This window comes from Lycium ferocissimum, chromosome 6 (genome assembly GCF_029784015.1).
Source record: "Lycium ferocissimum isolate CSIRO_LF1 chromosome 6, AGI_CSIRO_Lferr_CH_V1, whole genome shotgun sequence".
Taxonomy (NCBI): Eukaryota; Viridiplantae; Streptophyta; class Magnoliopsida; order Solanales; family Solanaceae; genus Lycium; species Lycium ferocissimum.
Genome location: NC_081347.1, coordinates 29,628,795 through 29,639,014, shown reverse-complemented (window position 1 = coordinate 29,639,014; position 10,220 = coordinate 29,628,795).

The following is a 10,220-nucleotide window of genomic DNA, read 5'->3' as shown; positions in this document are numbered from 1 at the left end:
TCGTACCAGGTATAGAATCTGCACACAAAAAGGTGCAGCAAGTGTAGCGTGAGTACAGGAAACAACGTGTACTCGGCAGCATCGTCGACGAACCTATCTTGAATGGAGACGAGGGCTGGTCTTCTGAATACTACTTCTGCATCTAACTACGGTTAGTATTCCAGCATAACATGCATAATAAACACATAAACACCAAATCCACTAGTTATAAGCCAAGGTAACAACATCTAAACCATCAAGGACAGTCCGTTAGTCCAAGGAAACACTCAAAGGATTCAATTCCAGACTAACATCACAACAAACACATATATCAGACATGATGATGAATGCCAGTGATTTGCAATGCAAGGCCTTTCTATCACTGGTACACACACACTCCTTCAACAAGGAGCACGACCCATAAGGAACTCGCGAGGTCCATATACAACCAAAAACTATTTCCTTTCGGGTTCCTAGTATCTTAGGCTTCGAAATCATCGAACGCAGTCTGTAGTATCACATTACCTGTCACTTAGCCAATATGGCTCATCTCACCAATCATCACTCCGTCCGAAACCATTTCCTCTCAGACTTACACACGTATCCTCAACGCATATGAGATACAATATACAACATTAATATGACTTGCACAGCAACAAGAAATCAGGCAAAGCAATATAGACTCAATTTTTATCTCTTTTCCACTTTTTAATAAGTATTAGGAGCTATGAGAACACATAAACTCAATGAGACAGTAAATAAGGGACCTCATATCCCAATCACATATACAAATCAATCTATGCTATAAGCTAATGCCCAAAGCATTGCAGTTAGACAGAACTATACAATTAAAATTACACAAATACCCATGACATGGCACCGGTACTAGATACAAGCGCTCGTCTCCTCGCAAGTAACAATACCACCTTTAGTTACCCTATTTCCCATCTTATTAGTCCAATTTAAACTAGCCATGACGCTAACGATAAAGTTCATACCCTAAACATACCTTAAATAGATGTCCGACAATCACTGTAGAGACTTGCCCTTTCGTAATGCCTCCGAATGATCCAAATCTGTTAAAACACGGATTAAACATAAGAATATGAGTCAATAGACACCCATAATGCCTCATAAGAGATTCGGGTATAGAAGTCAACCCCAAAAACCTCGTTCTAAGCCCCAAGGGTCAAATTCATAATTTCATTAGAAAACGGGTTCCATATGGTCTAATTATTAATCTAGGATATCATATGAGTCTAATGTACCCATATTAGCCTTCAATTTTGAACCCAAAAAGTCACCTGAAATAGTATTCTGAGCCACGAAGGGTAAAATAGGAATTTCGATCCAAATTTAGTCTACCCATGATCTATAAATTCTATAGCTCAAAAATCAATAAAATCTATCCATAATTCCACGCTTAATTAAAGAATTTCTAAGTTAAAGCCTAGGGTTTCAAATCTCAAATTTATCAAATCCCAAATTTATCTCTCTTAATGAAGAATCTTAGTATGAAAAATCTTATTAATCTGTGGGATAATCGTAAAGAGAGGGTTAGATTTTTTTACCCAAATGATGGCCCTTGAAAAATCTCCCAATTTCTCCCCAAAATCGAGCTTTAAAGTGAAATATGAGAATGGGGAGTCTAATCCCGACTTTTGATTTTTAAAACCTGACTAGGCAAAAATCCTTCTACACGAACGCGACAGGATGTCACGAATGCGTGGTCCAACTTGACCCTCTCATTGCGATCGTGATGCACCCATCCCGAACATGATGAGACCCAACCCAGAACCCCAATTCCCTTCGCGAACGTGAGTAACAGCATGCGAACGCAACTATTGGGCCCAACAAGCATTACTAACGCGAAGAAAGGCACCAGATAGCTGAAACCAGCAATTTTCTAATTTTCGCTGTTTCACTCTGAAATCCAGAGACCCATCCGGAACCTATCAGATACAAACCAAATATGCATCCTAGCATTAAATCATGCTACGAACTCCCCCGCGCACTAGAAATTCCCAAAAGTAGTCGTCTGACCCTGTCAACCCCAAACGCCTTAAAACTAACTTTCCATCCAAAAGACTAAAAGGCCCCCAAACCCCTCGGGAACCAAACCAACTACTCAACCAAGCTATAATCGACATTCCAAAACTAATGGAGTCAACAAAATTTCCAAAATGACGCATTTATTCCTGGCGTTGACTTTGGTCTACCCGACACTTATAAACTTCCAAATTTTTCCATTTTCTCACGCAAAATACATCTGATTGCCTCAGGAATCGTGCCACCCATCCCCGTAAGTCAAACATGCCCTAAAGAAGCTAGAGGAAGGTCCAAAAGGCAAATTAGGAAAAAATGCTAAAAGTTAGGTGTTACACCATTCACCACTTAAACACACATTCGTTTTCGAACATGAAAGAAAGAAGAAGTATCTGAATCGCTGAAAAGCTGGGGATATCTCATTCGCATATCTAAATCGGTCTCCCAAGTAGCCTCCTCAACTGGAAGATGTCTCCACTGAACTGTCATTGAAGTGATTTCCTTGGACCTCAACTTTCAGATCTGTCTATCCAAAATAGCAACTGGCTCCTCCTCAAAATTTAGATTCCGATCAAGCAACACTGAATCCCACTGAATCACATGAGAACCATCGGAGTGATACTTCTTGAGCATGGAAATATGGAACACAGGGTGAACACCCGACAAACTAGGAGGCAAAGCCAACTCATAGGCTACCTCACCAATGTGCTGAACAACCTCAAACGGACCAATGTACCTGGGGTTCAACTTTCCCTTCTTTCTGAACATCATCACACCCTTCACGGGTGAAACCTTCAGCAATACCCGCTCACCCACCATGAACTCTAAATCATGAACCTTTCGGTCCACATAACTCTTCTGTCTACTCTGAGCTGTTAGAAGCCTTTCCTGAATCAACTTGACCTTGTCTAAGGAATCACCAAGCAAGTCTGTACCCAAAGGCCTCACCTCAAAAGCATCGAACCAGCCAACTAGAGAACAACACCTCCTACCATATAATGCCTCAAATGGTGCCATCTCAGTGCTGGAATGATAACTTTTGTTGTAAGCAAACTCCGCCAAGGGCAAGAACTGGTCCCAATGACCAGGAAAATCAATCACACAGGCCCCCAAAATATCCTCTAAGACCTGAATAGTACGCTCGGACTGTCCATCAGTCTGAGGGTGAAATATTATACTAAGCTCAACTCTAGTACCCAAATCCTTCTGCATAGATCGCTAAAAATGGGATGTAAACTGCGTGCCTCGATCCAAAATGGTAGAAATAGGTACACCATGCAAATGAACTATCTCTCGGATGTAGATTATGGCTAACTTTTCCGAACTGTAGGTAGTCTGAACTAGTACAAATGAGCCGATTTCATCAAACGATCCACAATCACCCAAATAGCATCAAACTTACCCAAAGTCCGTGGTAACCCTACCACAAAGTCCATAACAATCCTCTCCCATTTCCACTCAGGTATAGGCATCTTCTGAGTAAGTCCACCCGACTTTTGATGCTCGTACTTCACTTGTTGACAATTCAAACACTTAGCCACAAATCCTGCGATATCCCTCTTCATACTACACTGCCAATAATGTTGCTTTAAATCATGATACATCTTTGTAGCACTTAGATGAATAGAATACTTCGAACTGTGATCCTTCTCCATAATCAATCTATTCAAGTCACCCATCTGAGGAACACAAATATGACCCTTGATCCTTAAAACCCCCTCATCATCAAGAATTTCCTCTCCAGACTTCCCTTTCAACACCTTATCTCAAATTTTACACAACTTTGGATCATCAAACAGCTGGGCTCTAATCTACTCTAATAAGGAAGATCGTGCCTCCACATAGGCAAGAACCTTGCCAGGTTTCGAAATATCAAGTCTAACCATGCTATTGGCCAAGGCTTTAACATCCATAGCCAAAGGTTTCTCCCTAACTTAAACATGCTAGGCTACCCATACTCACCGCCTTGCCACTCAAGGCATCCGCCACTATATTGGCCTTGCCCGGATGATAAAGAATCGTCATATCATAGCCCTTGAGCATTTCTAACCACCTTTGTTGTCGCAAATTAAGATCCCTCTAATTGAAAAGATGTTGAAGACTCTTATGATCGATAAACACCTCACAATATACACCATACAAGCAATGCCTCCAAATCTTCAATGCAAATACTACCGCCACCAACTCTAAGTCATGAGTGGGGTAGTTCTTCTCAAGTACCTTTAACTATCTAGAAGCATAAGCTATCACCTTACCTTTGTGCATCAAAACACAACCAAGGCCAATCCCCGAAGTATCACAATACACGATAAAACCCTCTCCCTCCACGGGAAGAGTCAAAATCGGAGTTGTAGTTATTAAAGTCTTAAGCTTTTGAAAGCTCACCTCGCACTTATCCGACCACAGGAAGGGTACATTCTTCCGAGCTAATCTTATCAAAGCAGATGCAATAGATGAAAACCCTCTACAAAACACAGATAATAACTAGCGAGGCCAACAAAACTCCAAATCTCGATCACAGAAGTAGGCCTGAACTAATCACGAACTGCCTCAATCTTCTTAATATCTACTAATCCTATCCTTGGTCACCACATGACCCAAAAATGTCACAGAATCAAGCCAAAACTGACACTTGGAGAACTTAGCGTAAAGTTTCTTCTCCTTCAAGGTGTCGATAATAATCCTCAAATAATGCTCGTGCTCATCTCTACTATGAGAGTGTACAAGATATTATTATTGAATACAATCATGAAAGAATCCAAGTACGGTCTGAAAACACCATTCATAAAATCCATAAAGGCTGCTGGGGCATTGATCAACCCAAAAGACATAACTAGGAACTCATACTAACCATAACGGATCCTGATAACGGTCTTAGGGATATCCTCTGCCTAATCTTCAATTGGTGATAACCGGACTTCTAGCCAATTTTAGTAAAGACCGATGCACCCTGAAGCTGATCAAACAAATCATCAATTCGAGGAATGGGATACTTGTTCTTGATGGTCACTTTGTTTAACTATTGATAATCGATGCACATCCTCATGGATCTATCCTTCATCTTCCCAAACAACACCGGAGCTCTCCTAGGAGAAACACTTGATCTAATAAATCCATTTCTTAACAAGTCTTGCAATTTCTCCTTTAGCTCTTTTAATTCGGCCGGCGCCATCCAATGTGACGGCATAGAAATGGGCTTGGTGCCCGAATATAATGTAGAAATCTATATCACGATCCGGGGGAACACCTAGAAGGTCTGTAGGAAACACCTCGGGAAACTCCCTCACTACTGGTACTAACTTAAGTGGAGGGGTATCAGCACTAGTATCCCTAACATAGGCAAAATATGCCAAACACCCCTTCTCAACCATTCGACGAGCCTTAAGGAACGATACCACTTCTTCGGCGCACGACTAGTATCACCTTGTAACACTTCGTAAAAGTTCGCACTAAATTATGTTCGTGACTCAGGAGGTTAGAAACAAGAAGGAGAGTGTTGGAATCAAAAATATGTTTCAGTTCAGAAGACCATGTGTTACGCCCCAAAGGATGGTCCGTAACGGGTGTTATAGTCCGCCATTTATACCGTAATAGGTACGGTTGAACAATCACCATCTCATAACTTTTGGACCAAAGGACGATTCCTCGTTACGGATCATAACACGTGTTACGGCCCGTAACGTAGTAGCGTAACCCAAACTCAGAAACTCAGACCTCACTAGAAATTTAACGCATGTTACGACCCAGTGTTACGGACCGTAACCTGTGTTATAGACCGTAACACGGTCCTTAATGGTGCCACGTCTGAGACTACTAAAAAAAATGGAATTCAGTTTTACTTTATAATTTTCATTCCTCTCAAGCCTTAAAACGTAAACCATCTCCTCTCAACTTCTCCAAGCATCAAGGTAAGCCCCTTAGCTCTATCCGAAGTGAATTCCATTAATTTCCTATGAATCCTAAGTAGAAATTTTATGCTCTTAACATAGTGTTTTCAAGAAAACCCAATTGAAAGGAATTCAAGGCCAAGGTTAGGATTCTTCTTCCAAGATCAGATTTTTATTACAAGTTGGAGCATTACCAGGTATGTAGAGTTTCTATCTACGTGTGGGAACATCATTGTTCTTCCCCACGCTATGTTCTTCCATGATTATACGCAAGTTCTCCAAAACTAGGGCTTTAGCCATGTTCATGCTAACCCTAGGTCCATGTACTATGTTATATTAAGCTTTGTGATATAATCTCGGTGTTGTATTCTTGATATTTAATTTGATTATTGAGAATCTGTCCGTAATCTATGAATACCCATATCTTGTATTCCATGGGTTCTTGCATGCATGATTTTACAATAAAATGCTTATTTCATGAATAGCCTACATGTCTACAAGTTTCATGCAATTATATTTTATTATTATACCCATGCTATGATACAAGATACGCATGTTTAATACAAGTCATGTTTTACGAAAATCATGGGCTTCTTAGCCAAACTATATTATTTTCATGTTTTTAGGAGCTGCACTACTTACCAAGAAGGCTCAAATAGCCTGAAACTATGTAGCCACCGTAGGACAAGGATCGCTCCGCTCAGTTAGGGCGATTCCTTAATTTTTACACTAAATGGATCCATTAGGCACGTTACCTCCTTATACCCTAGCAAGGTATGGGGGCTCTGCTGTTCGGTGAGGTACCAAACTCCACGTGGCGATATCATGTTGTCGGTTTATGAAATGCTGTCCCTATGCTCATTAGGATCTGCTCGTATCAGCTTTATTTGGTGAGTCCCACCTCAGTCGGGGTTTAGACATTGTCTCCTTTTATTAGTTATGCGTTTAAAGTTATGCTGGGGGCCTTGTCCCAGCGAGTATGTTTTCATAATCAGATTTTGTTAGAGGTTTCATAGACTAGACAAGTCTGTTATGTCATGTTAAACTTTCAGAGTCGGATAGCTGGTTTGGCTCCTTTATGATATTATCCGCATTCATGATTTAAACAATTATTCCCATATTATATTGTGACTCACTATGTTTTACAAAAGCTCATCATGCATTCATGATATATTTTCGCTCATGTATGCATCATGTGGATTCAGCAAGCCATGTGATTTGCTCGGTCACATGCAATCAGGTACCGAGTGCGGTGTTATGCCCCGGCCATGGTTCGGGGTATGACAAAGCTTTGTATCAAAGCTTAGGTTCAAGCGTCTCTAGGGAGTCTATGAAACCGTGTCCAATGGGGTTACTTTTATATGTGTGAGGCCTCCATACATATAAACAGTTGACCACCAAGACATTTCAGATTGTCTCACTTGTTTCATACTCTAGATCGTGCAGTTAGAGCAGTATTCCCAGGATGCCTTTCTAATTGGTGCGTGTGCATATTTTCAGAAAATGCCCACGAAAAGAAAATACACCAGAAAGGCCACAGCCACCAGCCATGGGGCTACCGCGAAAATAGCTCACGAAGAGACCGTTCCAACTCGGACAGCAGCCCCAACCGCTCATACGGTTATACCTCCTAGTGCTTCAGATGGAGATGTTAGGAGTGCTATCAACATGCTCACACAACTGGTATTAACTCAGGCCGAACGTCAGGAATCTGGGTCAAGTTCGGGGAATCATGGAGAGTCTTCTAAGACTAAGGACTTTCTCAAGATGAATCCCCCAGTCATCACGGGGACCAAGAAAGACGAGCACCCTCAGGACTACATTGATGCTCTTCAGAAAATTTTCAGAATTATGTTAGTTACGAAATCGAAGCAGCTACTTTTGGAGCTCATCAACTGCAGAGCATTGCTAACACTTGGTATGAATCTTGGGAATTATTCCGAGGTGAGGATGCACCTGACGCTACATGGGATAAATTTACAAGTGTTTTCCTGGACCACTTCATGCCAATAGAAGTCAGAGAGGCTAAGACGGAGCAATTTCTGAAGCTTGCTGAGGAATGCAGTCGATTCGGGATTACTATTTGGAATTTGTTAGTCTGGCTAAGCATGCTCCACATATGGTACCAGACATGAGGGAAAGGGTGAGAAGGTTCGTTGGAGGACTTGATTCCCATTTATATGAAGGGACCAATATTGCTGCCCAGAATGGGGGGATGACTATCTCCAAGATGGTTGCCTTCGTACAAGGGAATGAGACAAGGCTGAAAGAGGAGGGGGCCTCGCAGAAAGAGAATGACAAGGAGTTCAACAAGAGGTCCGGTCTACCGGACGGTTCGGTGGTAATGGAAACGGCTCTTTCGGAACGCGGAGGTCCGGCGGACCTACTCACATCCACGGCAAGTGCCCCCGATCCCCGACGATGATAAGTAGAATTTCAGACCATCAAGTTCTTACTCTCGGGCTAGCGTTGGTCAGTTGACCTATAACTATCCGATATGCGACAAGTGTAATAAGAGACATTTAGGTGAATGTCGTGTGAGTACTGATGCATGCTTTAGATGTGGTCGGAAAGGGCCATTGGAAGGATCGCCATCGACTAGATGTGGTACTACAAAATGGACGCTATCCCACAACGCTAGCTCAATCCACAATCGCCCAAGTGGGCGCATGGAACGGAAAGGTTCAGAACATAAGGCGAACCATTTGTACACATTGACAGGTCGTCAGGATACAGAGGCTAGAGCAAATATTGTCACAGGTACACATAGTTTTCACTTTTGACATATATGCCCTTATTGACCTAGGATCCACCTTATCTTATGTAACCCTATTTATTGCTAAGAAATTTGGGATTGAACCAGAGAAATTGCATGAACCCTTTGAGGTGTCCACCCCGGTGGGTGAATCAGTTGTAGCTAGACGTATTTATAGGGGTTGCCCAGTTTTAGTCTATCACCGCAGGACCATAGCTGACTTAGCGGAATTAGAAATGGTAGACTTTAATGTGATCATGGGTATGGACTGGTTAGCTTCATGTTATGCCACGGTATGTTGCAGAACCAAAGTGGTAAGATTCGAGTTTCCTAATGAACTAGTTATAGAATGGGAGGGTAATTCAGTAGTGCCCAAGGGTAGATTTATTTCTTACCTAAAAGCCAGAAAGATGATTTTCAAGGGTTATATCTATCACTTAGTTTGAGTCAATGATTCAGATGCTAGACTCCCAACTCCTCAGTCCGTCCCAGTGGTAAATGAATTTCCCAAGGTCTTTCCGGAAGATCTTCCAGGAATCCCTCCTGACAGGGAGATTGAATTTGGAATTGAACTATTTTTCGATACCTAGTCGATATCTATTCCTCCGTATAGAATGGCTCCGTGATAATTAAAAGAGTTAAAAGCCCAGTTGAAAGATCTTCTTGACAAGGGGTTTATCAAGCCTAGTGTTTCGCCCTGGGGTGCACCAGTTTTATTTGTTCGAAAGAAGAACGGTTTCTTACGTATGTGTATAGGCTACCGTCAAATAACAAGGTCACCATTAAGAAATGTGTATTCCCTTAATAGATGACTTTTTTGACCAACTTGGTGCCTAATGTTATTCCAAATTGACACGAGATCAAAGTATCATCGCTAAAGGTTAAGGAAGTTGATATTTCGAAAGACCGCTTTGAGAACTCGTTATGGCCATTTTGAATTTCTCGTTATGTCATTTGGTGACAATCGCAGCTACTTTCATGGATCTTATGAATAGTGGTCTTCAAGCCTTATCTCGACTTATTCATCATTGTCTTCATTGATGATATTTGGTGTATTCCGTAATGAGGCCGATCATGTAGAGACATCTCGAACAGAGTTGCGTACTTTTTCAAGATCGCGAACTTTTTGCAAAATTCTCAAAGTGTGAGTTTGGGTTAAGTTAGTGGCATTTTTAGGCCATGTGATCTCAAGTGTAGGTGTTAAAGAAAATAAATTTGTCGAGAATTTGGAAAAAGTTGACAGAATTTTGGGTCAAATTGGGAGGGGTATATCTCATAGTATATTAAGAGTTTTAAGGTGTCTCAAAAGCCTAAAATGAAGTTCGTCGAGTCTAGTTTCCAACGCAACAAACCGCTCGTCAATACGATATCGGAGTAGAGAATTATGGACGTTACAAGTTCAAGAATCGACTTGTTACTGCAGATCAAGCTACGATGCACTCTTCGTGACCCGACCCGAATTTGAACTAATATAAAAGGGATTGCCCCTCTTTTTTCAGCCAAAACATTTTTTCCCAAAATATCCAAATTTTCAAAAATTTCCCCCAAATTTC